This window comes from Lissotriton helveticus, chromosome 5_1 (genome assembly GCF_964261635.1).
Source record: "Lissotriton helveticus chromosome 5_1, aLisHel1.1, whole genome shotgun sequence".
Classification (NCBI taxonomy): domain Eukaryota; kingdom Metazoa; phylum Chordata; class Amphibia; order Caudata; family Salamandridae; genus Lissotriton; species Lissotriton helveticus.
In genome coordinates, this window is record NC_136065.1 from 1,133,573,867 (window position 1) to 1,133,596,446 (window position 22,580).

The following is a 22,580-nucleotide window of genomic DNA, read 5'->3' on the forward strand; positions in this document are numbered from 1 at the left end:
GGTGTTTGTGTAGTGTAGGGGGTCGTGCTGGGTGTCGATTTAGAGTTTAGGATAGTGCAGTGATGTTTGTGTAATGTAGGGGGTCGTGCTGAGGTATTCTTTTAGGGTAGTACAGTGGTGTTTGGGTAGTGTAAGGGGTCGTGCTGGGGTAGATTTAAGGTTTGGGGTAGTGCAAAGGTGTTTGGGTCGTGTAGGGGGTTGTGATGGGGTAGTGTTTTAGGGTTTAGGGCAGAGCAGTGGTGAATGGGTAGAGTAGGGGGTTGTGCTGGGGTAGATTTAAGGTTTAGGGTAGTGCAGTGGTGTTTGTGTAGTGTAGGGGGTCGTGCTGGTGGTAGTGTTTTAGGGTAGTGCAGTGGTGTTTGTGTTGTGTATGGGGTAGTGTTTTAGGGTTTATGGTAGTGCAGCGGTGTTTGGGTAGTGTAGGGGTTCGTGCTGGGGGTTGATGTAGGGTTTAGGGTAGTGCAGTGGTGTTTGGGTAAGGTAGGGGGTCGTGCTGGGGGTAGACTTAGGGTTTAGGGTAGTGCAGTGGTGTTTGTGGGTTCATGCTGGGGTAGTGTTTTAGGGTTTAGGGTAGTACTGTGTTTGTGTATTGTAGGGGGTCGTGCTGGGGGTAGTGTTTTAGGGTAGTGCAGTGGTGTTTTGGTAGTGTAGGGGGTCGTGCAGGGGGAAGTGTTTTAGGGTTTAGGGAAGTGCAGTGGTGTTTGTGTAATGTAGGGGTCGTGCTGGGGGTTGTGTTTTAGGGTTAGGGTAGTGCAATGGTGTTTGTGTAGTGTAGTGTAGGGGGTCATGCTGGGGGTAGATTTAGGGTTTAAGGTATTGCAGTGGTGTTTATTTAGTGTAGGGGATCGTGCCGGGGGTAGTGCAGTGGTGTTTGTGTAGTGCAACTGTGCAAGGGGGTCGTGCTGGGGTAGTGTTTTAGGGTAGTACAGTGGTGTTTGGGTAGTGTAGGGGGTCGTGCTGGGGTAGATTTAAGGTTTAGGGTTGTGCAATGGTGTTTGGGTAGTGTAGGGGGCCGAGCGGGGATAGTGGTTTAGGGTTTAGGGTAGTGCAGTCGTGAATGGGTAGTGTAGGGGGTCATGCTGGTGGTAGAATTAGGGGTTAGGGTAGTGCAGTGGTATTTGTGCAGTGTAGGGGGTCATGCTGGGGGTAGTGTTTTAGGGTTTAGGGTAGTGCCGTGGTGTTGGTGTAGTGTATGGGGTAGGTTTTTAGGGTTTATGGTAGTGCAGTGGTGTTTGGGTAGTGTAGGGGTTCGTCCTGGGGGTAGATTTAGGGTTTAGGGTAGCGCAGTAGTGTTTGGGAGTGTAGGGGTCATGCTGGGGGTAGTGTTTTAAGGTTTAGGGTAGTGCAGCTGTGTTTGTGTAGTGTAGGGGGTCGTGGTGGGGGTAGATTTAGAGTTTAGGGTGGTGCAGTGGTGTTTGTGTAGTGTAGGGAGTCGTACTGGGGTAGTGTTGTAGGGTTTAGAGTAGTGCAGTGGTGTTTGGGTAGTGTAGGGGTCATGCTGGGGGTAGGTTTAGGGTTTAGGGTAGTGCAGTGGTGTTTGTGTAGTGTTTGTGGGTTTGTTCTGGGGGAGTGTTTTAGGGTTTAGGGTAGTACAGTGGTGTTTGTGTAGTGTAGGGAGTTATGCTGGGGGTAGTGTTTTAGGGTTTAGGGTAGTGCAGTGGTAATTGTGTAGTGTAGGGGTAGTGTTTTAGGGTTTAGGATAGTGCTGTGGTGTTTGTGTAGTGTAGGGGGTCATGCTGGGGGTAGTGTTTTAGGGTTAAGGGTAGTGCAGTGGTGTTTGTGAAATGTAGGGGGTCGTGTTCTAGGGTTTAGTGTAGCACAGTGATGTTTGGGTAGTGTAGGGTGTCATGCTGGGGTAGATTTAGGGTTTAGGGTAGTGCAGTGGTGTTTGGGTAGTAAAGGGGGTCATGCTGGGGGTCATGTTTTAGGGTTCAGGGAAGCGCAGTGGTGTTTGTCTACTGTAGGGGGTTGTGTTTTAGGGTTTAGGGCCATGCAGTGGTGTTTGTGTAGTGTAGGGACTCATGCTGGGGGTAGTGTTTTAGGGTTTAGGGTAGTGCAGTGGTGTTTGAGTAGTGTAGGGGGTTGTGCTCACCAGGGAGTTAACTGGAAGTCTACTGCTGGTATTGAAAGTGATTGTTCAGTCTGCATGTCAGAATTTTCAAATGAAATAGAAGAGGATTTGAGATCTCTCTTAAAACATTACCTAATTTTTTTTTCTACAACACTAACCATAATTTCTATGACAAAATGAAACCCCTCATTTTGTTCCTTTTTAAATTAAATTAAATGTTTTAAGTGTTACCAGTTTATTCCAATCAAGATGGCTTCAGGTGTGCCATAATTTAGTCATAAGTAAGGCTGTTAGAGCTCTAGTTGTTCTTTAGAACACTCTGGGTAGCTGCAGTAGAACACAAAGGAATCAACTGCCAGGCTGCTCCTGTTGAAATATAACAGGGAAGATATATGAGATCTCACATAAAACATTTCCTAATTTTTCTTTCTTTAGCACTAACCATAATTACTATGACAAAATAAACCCCCTTATTTTGTTCCTTTTTAAATTAAATGTTTTAGGTGTTACCAGTTTATTCCAATCAAGATGGCTTCAGGTGTGCCATAATTTTGTCATAAGTAAGACTGTTAGCGCTCTAGTTGTTATTTAGAACACTCTAGGTAGCTGCAGTAGAACACAAAGGAATCAACTGCCAGGCTGCTTCTGTTGAAATATAACAGGAAGATATTTGAGATCTCACTTAAAACATGTTTAATTTTTTCTTCCTACAGCACTAACCATAATTTCTAAGACAAAATGAACCACCTCATTTTATTCACTCTGGGAAGCTGCAGTAGAACACAAAGGAATCAATGACAGTCTCTGCCCTTGTTGGATGTACATGTTTTACTGAGAATGCCAGACTTCATTCTCACATGACTGAGAAAGATAATGTGAATTTACAGAAAATATGCTCTCATTTTAGCTTCTGGAGCATCTTCCAAACCTCTATGGGACAAGCATGAGAAAATCGTTTTCTCTCAAACATGATTCATGATATCCCAGCCGGAGGCTTTTTCACATGGTAAAATCACCTTAGAACACACCACAATTCCTAAAATGAGTATGGTACCATCAACAAATGATTTATAATGTAACTAAAGTCTTAAAACCTTCTATTAACTGCAATGCTTTTTAATGAGGTGCTATCATGTATATTGGTCCCAAGATGGCTGCCAACACTTCTTGGATGAAGTGCTGACAGCCAATCAGATCTCAAAATGAGCTGTGTTGTTAGGCTCCACCCAGACATATATGTACTTTTTTCCTTTAATATCTAAAAAACTACTAAACAGATTGACACCATCTAAGCAAAAGGCACTGGTCTGAACTGAGGACTACCTGTTTGCCAAATTTGGTGTAATTCCGTTCAGCAGTTCGGGCTGTAGCTGCGGCTCAAGGTCCCTATGGAAAATTGCATGGGAAAAACACGTTTTGGGACCCCCTTTTTTTCGGCCCCCGCTTCACGAATCACCCCGAGACTTTCAGGATAGGAGCGGAGCGGACCTGGCCATTAGTTTTGAAAATTTTGCGAAGATTTGTCAACCGGCGCCAATGGTATTCCAAATAGAATGTTGGGGATTTCCTATGGAAAATAGGTCCTAACTATATATACCTACTGGCGACCGCCAGTAGGTAATATACACACACACATATATATATATTTACAACATATGTCGTCACCCTCTGTAACCATATGGTGGAACGTAAACACCACAGACGCCGGTCTTCATAGATCTGACATTCACCTTTATTTAAATTTTCTTCATTTTTTCATTAAGAATTAGCCTTCATTGACATACGCAAGATTTTGCATATTAGTACTTGTTAAAGGGGTGAAATGTGTTATAACCTTTCATTTATTTGTTATAGGGAATTTATTGTTGTACTTGTATTGTATCGTGCTTTCTTGCATGAGCTGTTGACATGACTCTACTCTAGCAGTAGTTGTAACGGTGTCAGCATGCCATCTTTGACAGTTGGAGATAGTGATGACTGCAAAAGTGTCTGGCGTTGTTTTGCAGAGTGTCTTCATCCATGGGGGTATCCAGGCGCTGCGTTAGGTGGAGCTATTTGAACATCAATGCCTTGAGGTCGCTCCTGAATTCGGCGAGGGAGGTAGAGGTTCCGAGGTGGATAGGGAGGTCGTTCCAGGCCTTGGCAGCGAGGTGGGAGAAGGTCCGTCTTCCTGCTCATGTGCGATGGATGCGGGGTATGGTGGCAAGGGCCTGGGAGGCAGACCGCAGGTGTCTGGTGGGTTTGTGAAAGGCCAGGCTGTGGTTCAGGTATTCTGAACCAGTGTTGTTGAGGGCTTTGTAGGCGTGCATGAGATGTTTGAAGTGACATCACTTCTTGAAGGGCAGCCAGTGCATGCTACGGAGGTGGGGGGTGATGTGGGATTGTCTGGGCAGGTCCAGGTTGATTCTTGCTGCTGCGTTATGGATTGTTTGTAGACACTTGAGGACGGGGTGGTGGTTGCAGCGTAGAGGGCTTACCCGTATTCAAGTTGACTAGTGATGAGGGCTTGTGTGACGGATCTTCTGGTGTTTGTTGGGATCCGTCTGAAGGCCTTACGGAGCATTCCGAGGGTGTTGAAGCAGGTGGAGGCTGCCTAGTTGACCTGTTGTCCCATGGAGAGCTCTCTGTCGAGGATGATACTGAGGTTGCGGGCATGGGTGGTGGGGATGGGTGCTGGTCAGAGGGTGACGGGCCACCAGAAGTTGTGCCATGGTGAGGAGGGTCTTCGAAAGAGGAGAACTCTGGTTTTGTCAGTGTTGAACTTGAGGCAGTGGTTCTCATCCAGTCGGCACTGTCAGTCATGGCATTCTTGAAGTTCGGTCTGGTGGTGTCCGTGTCTTTGGTGAGTGAGAGTATGAGCTGGGTGTCGTCAGTGTAGGAGATGATGTTGAGACAGTGGCTAGATCTGCCTAGATGCGTCACGTTGTAAATAGGTTGCAGGGATGCGCCCCGTTTCCGCGCCGTTGCGTGACGCAACGGCGGTGTAAACATGGCGCAAGTCCGACATAAATCTGCCCCTAAAGGTACAGAGGGGAGAGGGTCTTGAGAATGGGAGATAGGCCCTCATTGGATCACTTAATCAGGTGATTTGTCTGACATCACATTAATGCTTCAGGAAGGGGGTGAGAGCTCCATGAGGTGCGCATGATACAAATTGGCGTGTGATTCCCGCCCTCTTCAAATAATGGCTGTACAGACTGACAGTCATCCATATGAAGGCGTGGGATACATGAGCGCTGAGACAGCTCTTTCTGTGAAAACGTCGGATGAAAAGGAAAGCACTTCTGAACTCATGTCTTCAGCCAAGTGTTTCTCTCGGCCTGCTGCTTTTGAAGGAGCGGGTACAGGGGGGGAGAGGGGAGGATCCATGTACTTTGCAGGGGGCCCTCAAGTTTCGTTAGGCTAGTGCCTGTCTGCCCTTGCTGCTTGCCTAGTCTGGACTTCAGCTTTATGTATAAGGCCAGAGATAGAGTGTCTCTTCATCCAGCCCTCATCTACAGTGCCATGGGCGCCTGCTAATCCAGTTATCAGAATTCTGCTCACAACTGCTAATTAAAGAACTGTCAGTGTGTTTATGAGTTTCTCCACCCTGATTTGTAAGGCCCAGTCATAGGGAGTGTCCATGATCTAGGTCACCCACCACGGGATTCGTCATTCACCAAGGGAGGGCCAGCATTAATGTTTTGTTCCATTTTGGAAATCTTTGATGATGGAATATCCATGGGACAAAACTGCTGATTTTTAGCAGATCAACAACAGCCCAGAGCATGTGTTAGGCTGCAACCCATTGCCCTGCAGGGTATTTAGGAACCTCGAATAACATTTTAATTTTTACCATTATACTAAAGAAACTGTCTTCAATTTCACCACAATGGTATGCACGGTCAAAAACAAGTTTAACCATATAGAAACCGTGTATAACCTTGGATTTTCCATGAACATTGAAAAAGGGTGTTCAGTTTGTCATCAGTCGGCCAGGCTCAGATCTTTTTATTTCAGCCAATCGAGTGGAATCCTCCAGAAAAGTGCCCCTGCTCCTCTTCTTAACAGGAGACCCACTTTGTGTCATTGTCCTCCTGGTTTGGTGCAAAGCTCTCCATCTTTTAATATTCCTTGCACTTTTCATCAATCTCACCTTACTCTCTCACCAAATAAGACTACAAGCCTGAACACATCGATGCATTTGGAATGCACTCTGTGGGCGGCAAGTGGGACAACTTCTAAAAACATTTCACATTGGATAAAGTTCTCTACAACTCTCCTAACTTACAGGGAATTTAGGACTGGGTATATATCTTCCAAACCTTGGCATTTCCTATTTTAGGGCTCAGATTTACTAACTCTTTGTGCCAAGTTTGTATCACTTTTGTGATTCAAACCTGGCGCAGAATGTTGCGGTGGATTTGCTTTGGATAGTTTTCTAAAGTAATGCAAAGTTGAGCTTTGTTCCACTTTGAGCTACTTTGCGTCAAGGAGGCGTTTTGTGGGTGGTACATGGGCATCCCAATGCAATCATCCATGGGTTTTGATGAAAATCCTTGTCTACTAACATGCATAGGCAAGGATAAGCACCAAAATCGTATGCCTCCTCGTGGCAGGCATCACAAAGAAAAAGAATTCTCCTTGTTTTTTCAATTCCGTACATGTGCTGAATTGTGTAACACACACAGAAAGTGGGAAGTGTATTAAGGGGATTTTTGTACTGGAAGGGTCCACTTCCAGGAGAAAACCTATGCTCCAGAGAACGTACACACCCTTGCACTATGGCACAAGGGTACGTGCATTGGTGAATGTCAGCCAAAAGTGCGCCAGAAAGAAAAAATGCACCATCTCTTAATAGCTTTGACATATCTTTTCTTTCTCCCTTTGGTGCAAGGTAGCTCAGCACCTTTGGTTGCTGCGCTGCCTTGCGTCAAATATTAGTAATTCTGGGCCTAGGTTTACCAAAACATACTTCTTGTTTACATTTCACTACTAAAAGTATTTTATTCAGCAGGATCAGTAATTATTGTGTTGCTGTGCATTGTTAATTATGTGTACTACTGTGGTAGGTTGGAAGGCCAGGTGTTGTCATCTCTTTTACAAATGTCATGTCCAAACTGGCCCCATGCCTTTTTTCTTTCTTCCAGATTTGTAGTCGATGGGTGAGGTGCACCTGCCCACTTAGTCATATCCTGGGGAGGGACTCCATGTTCTAAAAACTCCCCTGAAGGCACCATTATTTTATGAAACTCTCTCAACTCCAGAGCTGAGGTCACCCGCCCGTGCCTGAGCCTGTCACCCACAGAGAACATGGCGTAAGAAGTTCCCACGCTAAAGTTTGCGGGTCGTAGAAGAGGCCGCCACCTGCTCTGGTGATAGGCAGCAGGATTAGAAGGATGACAGGGAACAAAAGTATTTACTTGTGGATTTTATACAGTGAGTTGAGTTCTTTACATGAGGAAAACGTGGGAATCCTGCAGCACGCGTGGTTTGGCGAGGTGGGAGACCTAGGAACCAGAATTCATTGATCCCAGAGGCTTTCTGGTACATTTGACCAAGGTTGGTCTAGAGCAGCATTCATTGCTTACAGTGAGAGCAACCTGAGTGTGGCAGAGAAGGACAGAGAAGAAAGACTTCTAAACAATGTCTTATGTGGAACGAGGAGAGCCCAGGGACAGCTTTGGCGTCATCTGTGCAGCTGCCTTGCGACGTTTCTTGAGCATTTCACAGTGGGAGGTGGTTTGCTGCTATAATGACGATGGCTTTGGATTGGTGACGGCAGATACAACAGCACCACACCTGGGCGAGTTCGACCATGTGTCAGGCCCACTGGCGTCTAACATATGACAGAATGTCTGTGACTGTCAGCACATGCAGGCTCTTTGCTGGGCCAGCGTAAACACACATTTAACACATAGGCTGCTGAAGCATGCCTATGATTCTCTGCTATGGAAAGAGAACAACAGGTCCTGGACAAGAACCCTTAAATTATCATTTAATCCCGCTTCAGCCTCTCATCGGTTCAAACTCCTTTCATGGTCAAGAGAGCAAGAGTCAGACAGCTGTGCTCAGGTGTGGGCTCAGGGGCCTCGAGCTCCCCGCGCATAAAGATGGAGCCTCATTCAGCAGGGAGCCACTAATTAGCATAATAAGTGACATCACAGAAAGTGCCATCGCAGGTACTTGTTACCCGTGCTCACAATAAACATAGCATTACTAATATTACATCAACATAAATCAAAGGTTTACACAGTTCTGAAACACATCTAAAACTCCGCAGAAGGAGTCCACTTACACCTAATCTCCCCAAATGAGCATAATTACAGGAGATGTCATCTCGTATGTGATGAAGGTGTACGGAATACTCATTTACTCTGATGCCAGTGCCTCAGCAGGATTGTGTCAAGATGCATTGTCAGCATAAACATGACATCATCGGATCATTGACCACCACAAGATGTAAATAGAAAACGTGAAAGCAATGCAGGGCATGATGTAATAGGCAAACATGTCTGCTCTGCAGTGCCAACACTACTGTACAAGCAATGTCTGATGTGTAACCCAGGGAAGTGGAAGGCAAGCAGACAAGAATAATAAGGCCTTAGAAAGATGTAGGCTTACCAGGCAAGAACATGTAGGACTAAAGGTGAACTTGTCAAAAATACACAGAAAATAAGATGCCATGCCTGGGACGATGGATGGTTAGGAGCTTTTGAAAAATAAAAAATAAAACAATTATTAATGGAAAACAACAGTATATATGTGTGTATTGCTAATTACCTGCTCTCGGGGAAAACAATATTTAAAACAAACAGCAAAATCAATGTATTTCCCTTTTTTTAAGTAAGTGTTGGCATTCTCATGGAAGTGCCTTGGAAAAAGAAAATAGGTTTGAATTCAAAGTGCTAACGTGATCCCATGACAATGCATTACTTTGTGTGCATACACAAGTGTGTATGTGTGGGTGACTGTATTTGTCTGGGTGTGTTCTTATGTATATTTGTGCACAAGTATATGTGTGCACACACACAAGCGTGAGGGCGAATCAGTGTCTGTGAGCAGAAATGTGCATGCGCATGCAATGTAAAGAATGTGTGACCATTTAAGTGAGTTTGAGTGAGTGTACATAATAATGTCAAGTTCTTGCATCTATGCGTTATGTGAGACACAGTGGGTTATTCGCAAATATATATGTGCATTGGAGCAAATCTAAAATGCATATTTACTCTTCTACTCTGTAGTAACTTTGCTATGTTTGGCTAGTCACCAATTATGAGTGTAAATTTACTGCAAAGTGTAGAGTTACATGTCTCCACTTCCTTAATTTAGGGGGTGGAACCTAGTTTATGAGCCTAAAGTTGCTACAAGTAACTTTTCACATGTAGGTGGAGAACTCTGCCACCAGGTGGAGATCTCCCTATTCTTAAAGTGCAGAGAATTGTAAACCAGTTTATGAAACTTTGAAAAGCTAGAAGAATAGTTTTATGATAAATGTTTTTGTTACAGTTTTGTTTTCAATGTAGACCAAAATAAACAAATGCTACAGAACTAATGACTTACTTTTGAATAAAATATGTAATTCATTTTATATATTACATTTAATTAAAATTGTTTTTTAAGATTCATTTACAAACATTGATATCTAAAGTAATATGTTTAATATTGTATGTATTACAAATTATTAAAAGTTATATATAGAATGTATTTACATGAATGTCATTTTTTTAACAATAAGGTTTCATTTAGTTTTAAATTTAAAAATCGTATTAAAATATTTTATAATAAAATTATTTATATATATATATATATATATATATATATATATATATATATATATATATATATATATATATATATATTCTTTTATTATCTTTTAGTCTTTTAGTTACATTTATACATATTTTTTGAAAGTCTATTTAAATTACTGTATTTTAACATTATTTCTAATTGGGTGTTATTTTAAATCCCTGCCACCATTATTTTCTATGGGAGGGTATTGAAGTACGAGTGGCTGACCATGCGAGGTGCTAGACCTACTCCAAATATAAGCTAACGTTTATTTACCACTTCTTTGGGTTCTTTATGGCTGTAGTAATTTCAGAGGCAAAGTTTGTGAATACGAATGGGCTTACCCTTTTGTTGGTGGTGCGTGGTCCTCCCTAAACCCCGTTGTTCACTCCCCCTTACTCCTCCCAGAACAGCTCCTATTATGAAGTAAGTATTCCCATTTCCCAGCCACTCTCCCATGTTCCTCCCGCATTTACTACTAAAACATAGGTGCACGTGTGCAGAGATCTCTGCTGTCGGGCGGAGACCTCCTGGCAGAATATATAGGACAGGAGGTATTGTAGTACTCCTGAACATACTACCAAATGCAGGTTGTGACTAGGCCCCTTTATTTCTGCATGAGTGACTGCACATGTGAGCATGTGTGACTATCTCTATGCATAAGTCTATCCACCCACCTGAGGTTGGGAGGGATGGGCAAGCATCTGTGCATAAAACTTCTCTGTGATGGCTCATTTCTCGCCTGCATGTTTCTCCACCAAAGTGGATTGAAATTCACTGAACACTTTAAAATAAAAAGACTGTTTTTTTTTGCTTTGAGACATAGCCTTATGAACAACAATTTAACAAACAAGCCGAAGCCCTGTTGGAAAGGAGAAGTAAAGTCTCAATGAGAGCACCCACGAGCACTAAAGGTTGATAAGCTGTGAAGGTCTTTGTATCAAGATGAGCCACAATACCAGTTCCCTGGATGTAGGTGTGGGGATACTGGACCATGAGAATCTCTGCATCAGTTTCCCTGCACCTAAATCCGGAGATTATTTATTCCCCGCAAAATGAGGAATAATAAAAGAGGCTGAGCTCTACACATATTCGCCGCCTACTGCAGACACCTGAGTGATAAGGATGTGTGTGGGCTGTGTGCAGGCCTGTCGTTCAAGTATTGTGGTAGAAGGTGTGGCAGGAGGGCTGAACAGACGGGGGAGATTGTTCACTGATTCCCTTCTCTTGCCTTTACAGAGTGGGCAGGGATTTTCACATCAATTTCCCGCAACCCTCACAACTCTATACTAGAGTCCAGGCAGAATATTTGAGCCCAGAGACACAGGGTAACTAAGATCCGACCTGAGAGGTTCCCCCCTGGGAATTCTGCTCTAGGCCACTCTTAATGGTTGACTAGGGGTTATGATTCCTGCAAATTTTCCCTTTGCTTTTTATTTCATATCTTTAGTTGTCCTTTAACCCTTTCAGTCCCTGAACACCATGCTTTCGGGTTCTTGCTTTTTTTGGGTTGTCTGTTCTTGCCCTTTTTAGAGTCATTCACTCATAGTTAGGTTTCGCCCTTTTTTCAGTGCCACAAAACCTCTCTAGTCACCATGTGCTTTGCAAGTATTAAATAGATCAAATTTAACCTGAAAGCCAGGCTGAAAGTCCTAAATTAGCAACATTCATCGTTCAAAGGTAGTGGTTTCCACAAGCTCTCGGCTTCCAGTTTAAAACATAACAAAATCCTTGCTCCCAAAAAACTAACACCCTAACAACAAGAGCCATTACCAAATAAAGTCAACAAGAGTGTTTAGGTCTCGGCCTAGCGTACACTGCGCAGCAGTGTCGCGCAGCCGAGATTTTATGTTTTACAGTATGGGGGCTTGAACCCGCCCCTCTTCTCCATTGGCTGGCTTCCTAAACGGAGGCCAGCCATTGGAGGAGAGGGGCGTCACTCCGTTCAATCCCCGTCTTTTTGGGATAGAGGTGTGTGTTTTTGCTGTTCTTTCTCTCCCTGACCTCATCGGGAGAGAACAGCCCCTCATCACGCTGCCTGCACGCCCAAGTCAGCTCTCTGATTGGTGTTCCTTATTAACCAATCAGAGGGCCAACTGGCGCGTGCAGGCAGCGTGAGCAGCGCTCCTCTCTTGTTTTTTCTTGAGCTGTTTGTCCCCGGGTCTCTCCTCGGGCTTCGCCCCCCAACAGCGCTCGATGATGTAAACGTATTGTGTTTTGGTTGTTAAACTGCACTGCACAGGTTGGCTGTAGCTAATTCTAACATAGTCCCTGTGGAAAGAGGGGCGTGACCCAACAGGTTTAGTTTTACCTACACCTAAAGATGGTTAAGGTAACACCCACAGCTTGGGGCAGGTAACCGTGGAAACGCCCCAACCTGCCCGTACGCATGCGCGTGACTAGAAAGTCTCAGAGCTCTATACGTCACCGCACACTGAAGCTCCGGCGCAAGTGGTTCAGTTTTTGATCTTCGCTGCTGTATGTATTCACGCGCTTAACGGTCTCTGCCCTCTTCCCCATTGTGTGTCAAACAGTCGCCCAACCTTATGGTGCTTGCGACATTTGGAGATCGCGTCTGTCGCCCCACCCCGGAGTTATCAACCGAACAGGTCTCCCAGTCGCCCTTTCCGAGATCAAGGGGCCTTGCTGGCGGCTTAAGAGCTCACAATGTCCCTGCACGGAAGGAAATCTACAAGTATGAGGCACCGTGGACTGTCTACGCCATGAATTTGAGCGTCCGTCCCGACAAGCGCTTCCGGCTGGCCCTGGGTAGCTTCGTCGAGGAGTACAACAACAAGGTGTGGGGTCTCTGGGGACTCTGATGAAGGGAGAGGTGGTTACTGCACATAGTGCTGTCTATCTGACATCTCCTGTAGTGAATGCGTCGAGTGTGTGGGACTCTGTGTGTTTGTGTGGGCCTCTGTGTGTGTGTGTGGGGCTGTGTGTGTGGGGGGCTCTGTGTGTGTGGGGCTCTGTGTGTGTGGGGCTCTGTGTGTGTGGGGCTCTGTGTGTGTGGGGGGGCTCTGTGTGTGTGTGGGGGGCTCTGTGTGTGTGTCTGGCTCTGTGTGTATGTATGGCTCTGTGTGTGTGTCTGGCTCTGTGTGTGTGTCTGGCTCTGTGAGTGTGTGTGTCTGGCTATGTGTGTGGCTGGCTCTGTGTCTGGTGTCCTGCCCCCTCGTTGCTTGTGCTTGCTGTCCTTCCCCCTCGTCGCTTGTGCTTGCTGTCCTGCCCCCTCGTTGCTTGTGCTTGCTCTCCTGCCCCCTCTTTGCTTGTGCTTGCTCTCCTTCCCCCTAGTTGCTTGTGCTTGCTGTCCTGCCCCCTCGTTGCTTGTGCTTGCTCTCCTGCTCCCTCGTTGCTTGTGCTTGCTGTCCTGCCCCTTCGTTGCTTGTGCTTGCTGTCCTGCCCCCTCGTTGCTTGTGCTTGCTGTCCTGCCCCCTCGTTGCTCTCCTGCCCCTCGGTGCTTGTGCTTGATGTCCTGCCCCCTCGTTGCTTGTGCTTGCTGTCCTGCCCCCTCATTGCTTGTGCTTGCTGTCCTGCCCCCTTGTTGCTTGTGCTTGCTGTCCTGCCCCCTCGTTGCTCTCCTGCCCCCTCGTTGCTTGGGCTTGCTGTCCTGCCCCCTCGTTGCTTTTGCTTGCTCTCCTGCCCCCTCGATGCTTGTGCTTGCTCTCCTGCCCCCTCGTTGCTGTGCTTGCTCTCCTGCCCTGCTATTGGCATTGTAAATGACAATGCCATTTATTTGTTTTAAAAACAAAAACATAAATAAAAATAATGTCATGAGCAATGCCAATAGCTCTAACTTTAAGAATGCCGAGACCATTGCATTGTAAATGCTTGTTTCAGAGTGTGAAGAGTCTCAGGGGGGCGTTTAACATTGAGTGGGTGACCCGTCGGCCTGTCAGTTCAGCAGAGGTGTTGCCCCCACTCCTGCGGGGGAAGCCTGCCCAATTTAGAGACCCCTGTCTTTCTTGTGAGAATCTCCAAATTCTTTTCTTTAGCCAGCAGTGCACTGATTGCACTGCCGTCAGATAATTGTGTCAGGCTGGCTCCCTGTTTTTCTCCTGCACAGCAATATTTTTCATTTTTAAATACGAAACTCTTAAAAAACAAAAACACAGTGGCCCCTTCTTGCAGGATGTTTTATTCCTGTGTGTGGGGGCTCTTTATTATTTTTCCTGCCTGAGACTCTGAGGCTGTTGCTGACAGTCACATCACCATATATAGGGCACAGCGACCATCAATGTGACCTGATTGCTCTATGCCATATGTTAATGTACCCATTAGTGTCTAAGTCAATGGTGACTCTGGCTCAAGTGGCTGGTGTCCACATAGGACACAGCTCATGCTTCGTCACACTCCAATTAAGGCTGCAATTGGTCCCAGTGGGGGCAGGGAGGCAGGCTCTGGCAGGTAGCCTGACATTCCACAATGTCAAGGGGGTCTGGCGTCCTTTTCCTTGGTGTAGGACCACCCACTATAGCTAGAGAGCTCCACCTTTCCTGGAGGGGACCTCTAATCAAAGTGCATCCAGTTGGATGTTGGATGCACTTTCCATACTGTTGAATGTCGAGCTGACCCCTCTGCTTAAGAGTCTCACTCACCATTCGATTGGCTGCGCTACACAAACACCCACGTCATGGCTTTGTTGCTGTAAAGTGAAAGAGCAATGTACCTGATGTGCAAGTAGACTTTTCTGCACACGCCAGGTACATATGAACATCAGTCTTCCTGTGACCACTCTGCCTCTTGCGCTGGCCCAGGAACAGAAAAGACAGTGGCGGTTGCCGACCATCCTGCCCTAAATAGGGCAGTGTGGCCATCACTGTGACCTGGCGTCCCAGTGCCGTATGGACCTTAAGGTCAAGATTTTCTGCCTGTGGATTCAGCTGACGGTCTATGGACAGAAACCTAGCTTTTAGAGGGGTTACCCCTCTTTTAAATGGGTTGGGAAACCATGAGTATGGGGGGGGCAGGGGCTATCACTCCCCTAAACTCTAAATGACCCCTAGGAGTTGCAATGGGGAAAGGTGTGGTGGTGGGTCTGCATACACTGTTGCATTTCCCACCAATCACAATATATCCTTGGATGAGGGGTCAGTAGCCAATCAGATTTGAGTTAACTGTGGGTGATGGCCTGCTGATGAACAGCACAGTTGAAAGAGGGATCACTTCCAGAGGCCTCACAGATTGCAACGTTCACTTTGGAGAAAATACAAGACAGACTAGAAAACAAGGCTTTACTTGGGAATGTAGAAGTGGAAGCGCTCACTATTTGGAGTTCCTGTCTGCTCCTGCCCTCTCCTACTAAATGTACTGAAGCAGTGCTAAGAAGTGCAAGTACACTCCCTTTCAAACCTAAAGAAGTGCAGGTACTCAGTACCAGGCAGTACCTGCCCATTGGGATCACTGCCAGAAAATGTACCTGGGAGGGCAGCACAGCCTTCTAACAGCGGGAAACAGCGTGGGGCCTGGTAGAGGGTACAGAGAAGCATACTATAGGGATGGCTCACCGGGGAAGGGCTCGTGCTGCCGCAGGCCTGCATAGTGAAAATGCACGCACCTTCTGTTTATGACTCGGTTCTTCAGAGAAAAGCCCTAATAATGGCCCGAGGGAGGATATGTGCCAGTGAGTAGCGTGTGAATAACAAAGAAGAGTTTATCTTTTTGGCGCACGTTATAATGTTAAATTTTTCTTGCTTGTTTTGTTCGACATTACATGCATTTCTTTGTAACTAGTCACCTCCCAGCTGCAGTACTCGCAAAGAAGGCTAGCTCCATGAAAACGAGTATTCACAAACGGAACGCCATGAATCTTTTGGTTTCTATATCTTTGAGAGAGGCCTTGTTTGGTTGACAGTGCTCCATTTGAAGTTCTTTCTACTGCTGCATACATGGAAATAATTGCCATAGATTTTGAAGCTTTCATTTAATTCAATTCCTTTTTGGTCTTTTTTTTATGTCGCCATGGATTAAGTGGGTAGGGCGGGGAAATTCGGAAATGTGTCTCTGAATCTGCTTTTTTCATTTTATTTTAAAAGGAAAGTTTGCAACACCAGAAATAAAATTCACCAATACTGTATCAAAACAAAAGGACTTTTTTGGGACTTTCAACAACGTTCACAAACATTAAATGTTGTCTAGTTTATTTTATTAATTGAAAAAGCATGTGGCGCTGACATAGGTTAAGAACCTAGAACCCTTCCTAGTGAGATACTTACAAATGTAGGGGTTTAATTACAAGCCCATGGAGCTTCGGGTGCATCACTTTTATTGATGCACCGGCAGCGCAATGGGCTTCCCCATATTTACAATGCCATGTAAAGTCACCCTGCATGACTTTTCGATGACTTGTAAATGTTTCCCTTTCACACATAACTCTGTGTGAAAGGGGCATTCCAATGGTGTTGCTGTGGCCCTAAGGGCCTTATTTGCAACATTTGCCGTGTGTCAAAATAAAAGGGCAATAATGTGCTTTATCTACAATATACGGCGTATTCTTGTCCTTCTCCCCTGCGCCGGCGCACAAACAGCAGCCGTTAGCCAGCGCAGACACCCTTGCTTCATTTTGCAAGGGTGCCTGCACTGAGGGACACCTTCCTGCACAAAAACATTAATTAAAGGCATTTCCTTCTTTCTATGCAACCTGCAGAATACAGCACGCATAGAGAGACGAAAAAACGAGGAGAAATACTTTTATTTCTCCTTGTTGTACCTCCTTACGGCTCGAGGCGAAGGATTCTGACGCATTCCCAGGATTACAAAATATTGTAAATCTTTGAATACACCTAGTAAGATGGATGTTACATGGGAACACCCACAGCAACACCCATGGAAGGCCCCTTTCATGAAGAGTTATGCGTCAAATTGAAACACATTTACAAGGCCATGAAAAGTCACGCAGGGTGACTTTACAAGACCTTGTAAATATGGGAAAGCCATTGCGCGGCTGGCGCATCAAAAAAAGTGAAGCACCAGCTTCTAAATAAACCCCTTTGAGTGTATATTAACAGAGTTCTACTTAAAGCACTTTATTCAAATATGTAACATTAACACCAGTTCCTGGAGAAGTATAGTTGATTTCCATTCGATTTCCAGGAACCGATAACTATTCAAATAATTCTTCCCTTGAATTACCACAATAACTGATTTGCATAATCGCACAGAGAAGTATCTTGCAAATTATTTCAAACTACAGCGAAAAACTTACTTCCTGACAAGAGTGTGAGTTGGTCAAAAAAGAGGAACTTGGGACAAAGATCTGCCAAGCTCCAATACATTTAAACTTCATATGCTACTTTCTGTTCCATTCCAACAGAGCTCAGTGTTTCTCTCAGCCAAATGTGGCCGGACTGCATATTGAACTGTATTCAAAAGGAAAGTCCCACTTCCTGGATTTGATCCTCCCTGTGGCTCAGTGATTGGACCTCTTCAGTTTTATGGAAACTCAGGCTCCCTAGCAGCTGTGACGTATACAAACGGTGGTGGACTCCATCGGGTAGGCAGTAACACCTGCTTACAAACCCCAAATCGAGGCATGCACACAGGACACTGTGGTACTCTTGGGTCTGACGCACAGGCACTCCAGCTCCCTTTTATTGGCTCCTCTGTGTGTCTGTCATCAGAGCGTCTGCAAACGCATTCATCAGTCCATTAGGTGTCCAGTGGCACATTGCCACCCTCGCCAACTCAAACTAGAAACCTACCAGTAGTTCAACAGAATCAGGCATGGTTGTGTATCATCTAGCAGAAGTAGTCTCTGAGACGGCCGTGGGTCTGCCGTAAACAGTATTTACAGATTGCTTCTTGTGATCTAGTAGTCAGTTCAGTGCCACAACTTGGTGGGCAGGCACTACTGTCGGTCGGAGCGGGCATCACAGAACCTTGATCTGGAGTGGGGTCTGCCGGGTCGGCCCCTGGAGGTATTCTTTGTACTCATTTTGAGGATCATCCAGACTTTGGCAACAAGATGGTTTGTTTTGCTGCTTGAACCAAGAAATGTTCCGGGTTACTGTTACAACCCTCAACTTCTCTTTGTCCATTGTAACATGCATGGTGGTGATGATCCATGGGTTGCATTGAAAAGGGGTTCCACATTTGTTTGTGGGATATGACCCTCATTGTAGCACCATGTCCCCTACTTGAATGCAACTGGGCTTCGCTCCTCGCGGGCTGCTTGAGTAGTCATTGTTTTGGGCGTGTCTTTGCTGGCTCTGTTGAGAGTTCAGAGTCTGCAGAGTCCATTGTGCTCTGGTGCATTCGTGGGCGCTTTCAAATAGTAAATTTGGCGGTGCTCTCCTTGCGGTGTAAAGCAGGGTAGTGCAACACATTCCTAAGAAAAGCTCGTATGGCCCATTTGATGTTGTCATTCTGCTGAACACATGTCTTCAGTGTTTTAAACGAACCTCTTGACAAACCCGTTGGCTTGGGCCAGTGTGGTGAGATCTTTGGGTGGGCTATCCCCAGGTCCATCAGTGGCATTCATTTTCGCTAGTTTGGCTGGACATGCTTGAATGCTGTGGTTTGAGCACCCTCTGTGACCGGATACTTTGTTTGTACGTCAGTGAGGACGCAGAACTTGCAGTGAGATAAGATAAGATAATTTTGATTGCACAGTTACTTAAAATCATTGCAATCATGTTAAGTTAAAATCAAATATAGAGTGCATGGTTTCTGACATTATATAAAAGCATGAGCCAATTTATGTTTCTGTTATTCTTCAATTAAAAATGAGTGCGCCAATGAATCAACTTTAAAAAGGAGAGGGGAGGGAAGCCGTAGAGACAGCTTTGTGCATTATAGCTCTGTGGTGTTCTCCAAGTCCAGCATGGCTTTTACAGCTGTCATGTATTTCATAAAATGTGCATCAAATTGCACCGAATTACCTTTCAAGCACTCTACCAGGGCTTCTTGGCATGTCTGCATGTTTTAAATGCGCCAAATAGGGCGAAGCCAATAAGTTCTCAATGGGAGCAGTTTCTCACAAATACACAGGATATTGACTAGGGTTTCCTCATTTCCCTCGCACAGTCGGCACTGAGTGGCTGAAACTTCCTTGTACCCTACGCCATACTTCTATGCTAGTAGTGGAATTTGACCAAACAGTGGTCTCATTAGCTGGTGCTTAAATATTGGTTTTAAGGGAGATGAAAGGTAGTATGGCAAGTAGTATGGCAGGTCTCCACTGTTATAAAGTTTTGACTCCCAACTACCATGATTCAGCTCTTTCAGGGCTAGCGCGTCGCTGTCGGCTGACATTAACTTTGCTTGTTATGTTAGTGATATTTATAAAGCGCACTGCTGCCCAAGGGCTTCCTGGCGCCATGTAAGATGTCCTCCTAATGCCTGATCACACGGTAACTTCCCACTCTAAGAGTTAAATAGCCAGGTTTTCAAGGCCTTCCTAAAGGCAAGCAGCTCTGTGATGCCTCTGATAGAAAGAGGAAGGGAGTTCCACGCTTTGGCGGCGCCTACAAAAAACTCCAACCTCCCCAATTAGCTTTTTTGGCTCGAGGAATGCGAATGAGCTTGGCTTCTGAAGAGCGCAAGGATCTTGTAGGAGTATACCAATTGGTATTTTGGATCAGATGGTATGGACCCGTGGAATGGAGTGACTTGTGAGTGATGCATAGGGCCTTAAACAAGACTCGTTTCCTAACAGGCAGTCAGTGCAGCTTCTAATCTCACCTGAGATAGATTGATGCCTTGGAGTGCCTGACAGTAATCTAGCTGCTGCATTCTGTACAACTTGCAGTTTCCTTAAAAGACCTTCCTGCAAGTTGGCATATAGGCCATTACAATAGTCCAGCCTGGACATAGCTAAGGCCGTAACCACTGTCTTCTGACATTCAGTGGGCAGATAGGGCAGTATTTTCTTACATGATTTTAGAATAGGAGGTGGTCGAAACAACTGAATTTACTTGATCTTTGTGGGACAGCTTATTATCGATTAGGAACCCTAGGTTTTTTACTTTTCTAACTGGTGTTGGCAGAGGGCCCTGGGAATCTGGCCACCATGCTGGGGTTCAGAATTGGGGGTTGTTTCCGAACAGTATCACCTCAGTTTTGGCAGAGTTGAGCTTTAAACAGTTCCGGGCCATCCAGCCACCCACTTCTGTCATACAGTCGTGAAACCGACCTGCTGGCACCTGAGTTTCATTAGGATGCATCCACACCACGATCTGGGTGTCGTCAGCGTATGAGGTCAGCTTGAACCCAAAGGATCTAATAAGGGGAGCAGGGTGAGAGACATAAACATTGAAGAGCGTGGGGCTAATAGATGACCCCTAGGGAACCCCACAGGGGAGAGAGAATGACTTTGCAGAAAAGTTGCCAAGTGTAACTGTCTGTACTCTGTCTGCTAGAAATTATTTGATCAGTTTCCAGGCCCTGCCTGTAACTCCGATCTCATGCAGCCGGTCCATCAATAGATTGTGATGGACTGTGTCAAACGCCGCAGAGAGGTCCAGCATGATCAGAGCCCCGTTCCCTCCTTGGTCTAGAGTGGCCCTTATTTCTTCGGTGGATTTAATAAGGGCCGACTCAGTGCTATGGCTCCCTCTGAAACCATACTGCGTGGGATCAAGTAAATGTCGATCCTCTAAGAAACAACTGAGTTGGGTGTTTATTATCTTTTCAGTGATTTTTGCCGGGAGCGGTAGTCTAGAGATGGGCCTAAAATTGTTTGAGTCCATAGGATCCAGCTTGGGTTTTATTAGCAGGGGGAGAATCGACGCCGATTTCCAGGCTTTTGGAAAATAACCCTCCAGTAAGACCTTATTGATGATTACTGTCAAAGTGGGTACGATTGGTTCGGATACCAACTTTATTATGGAGGGAGGACAGGGATCCATTGGAGATCCAGATTTAATTTTTAACAGGATAGTGTGGACCTCTGCTGCTGTAGACGGTGCAAAATTGCATAGTTGCTGCTTGCTATGCCCAACTTCTTCCCCATTGGCCTTTTTCATTTGAGAGGTGGTGTTTTTATCTCCTGTGAATGTGACGTAGATATCCTCTACTTTCTTAAAAAAGAAGCTGGCTATTTCATCGCATAGCTCTTGACTAGCTATGACGGGATTTGAGGGGGGGTGGGCTAGAGCTGTGACTGTTTTAAACAGTTCTTTAGTAGAGTCCTCTGTCGACCGTATTTTCATCACAAAGAACTCTTGTTTTGTTTTGTGCAATAGTTTCTTATAGTCTGCAAGATGGAGTTTGTATTTGATTTTTTCCTCGTCATTATACTCCCTCCTCCATACCCTTTCCTGATGTTTACACCGAAGTTTGCATTCTCTAAGATTCTGGGAGTACCAAGGCAACCTTGGACGTTTCCACTTGTTGTGGACAGTTTTTATCGGGGCTAATTTGTTTGTCGCTGCTTCCAACCAGGTAGTGTAAGCCAAAGTGACCCCATCTAAGTCTCCTGGTAGCAGAGGGGGGGTACAGACCAGTTGATTTTGTAGTTCACTGGCCTTTATTCGACCCCATGCTCTAATGGTTGTTTGTTTCGATCCTGGTTTCAGGGTGTCTTGAGTTGCTGATGTCACCTCAAAAAACACTATCCTATGATGTGACCAGACAACTGGAAGCGTATTTAAGAACCTCAGATGGACATGGTCAGAAAAAATGCCATCGAGTGTGTGCCCAGCTGTATTTGTGGAATCAGTGACCAATTGACCTAGATCTAATGAATTCATTAGGTCTGTCAAGCTGGATGTGTCTCCATCATCACCCCTTTCTAGGTGAAAATTAAAGTCCCCCAATATGGTGTATGAGCTGGTGATTATCCCGTTTTCAAGCCAGTTTCCTGCTTGTGTTATAAACCGGCTCCTGGGTCCCGGTGGTCTATAGATCAGTGTACCTTTAAATGTGGAGTGGTGAGACAACAAAAAGCTAAAGTCTAAGGCCTCGCATTCCCGATTGGGAGATGCGCTAAAATTTGCCTTCAGCGTTTGTAGATATATCACAGCTAGACCGCCTCCCTTTTTTTCCAGCCTATTTAATGTATGGCATGTATACCCCGGGGGAGTAGCTTTTATCAGGTCTGATCCTGACCCTTCATCTGTCCATGATTCAGTGATAAAAGCGATCATAATCCCTTCCTCCTGGATTAGGTCTGCGACCTCAATGCTATGTTTAACTAGGGATCTAGCGTTCAATAAGGCACATTTACATTGTTTTCCTACCTGGCTTTCTGTTTAGCCCAAGCTTATTTGTTTTGTTGTCCTCTCTTGTAGGTACCTTGGAGTCCGGGGCGCAATATTCTTGCAGCCAGGGCAGTTTTCCAAACCTTTTCTCATAAACTGTTGTGACCTAAATATCGTACATGCAGGGTTATGTTTCATGGTGTTTAGGCTATGTAGAAATTTGCTGGAGTAGGTATATGGGTTTGGGGCTTCTGTGACCAAACAGGCGGTACGACTGGCGGTCATGCGCGGATGGGCGCAGACAGGCTTTCCTTTGGCGCTCCTGTGGCGCGCCTTCTGCGCGCGTCCGCTGCGTGCGTCCGCTGCGTGCACGCGCCAGCTTCCTGTTTTATAGGCAGGGAGTTGGAACAACTAGCCCGGTAACCCTCTTCCCTCCCAAGATGGCGGTCACGGGTAGTAGTCGCCAAACCTTGGTTCCGGGAGAAGGCGCCGAGTGGTGAGGGCAAACTGCAAGAGTAATTAAAATCACACTAAATTACAGCCTCTGACCAAAGCATTTTAAAATTAGATTAGAACATATAATCGGGTCCACCCGGCTC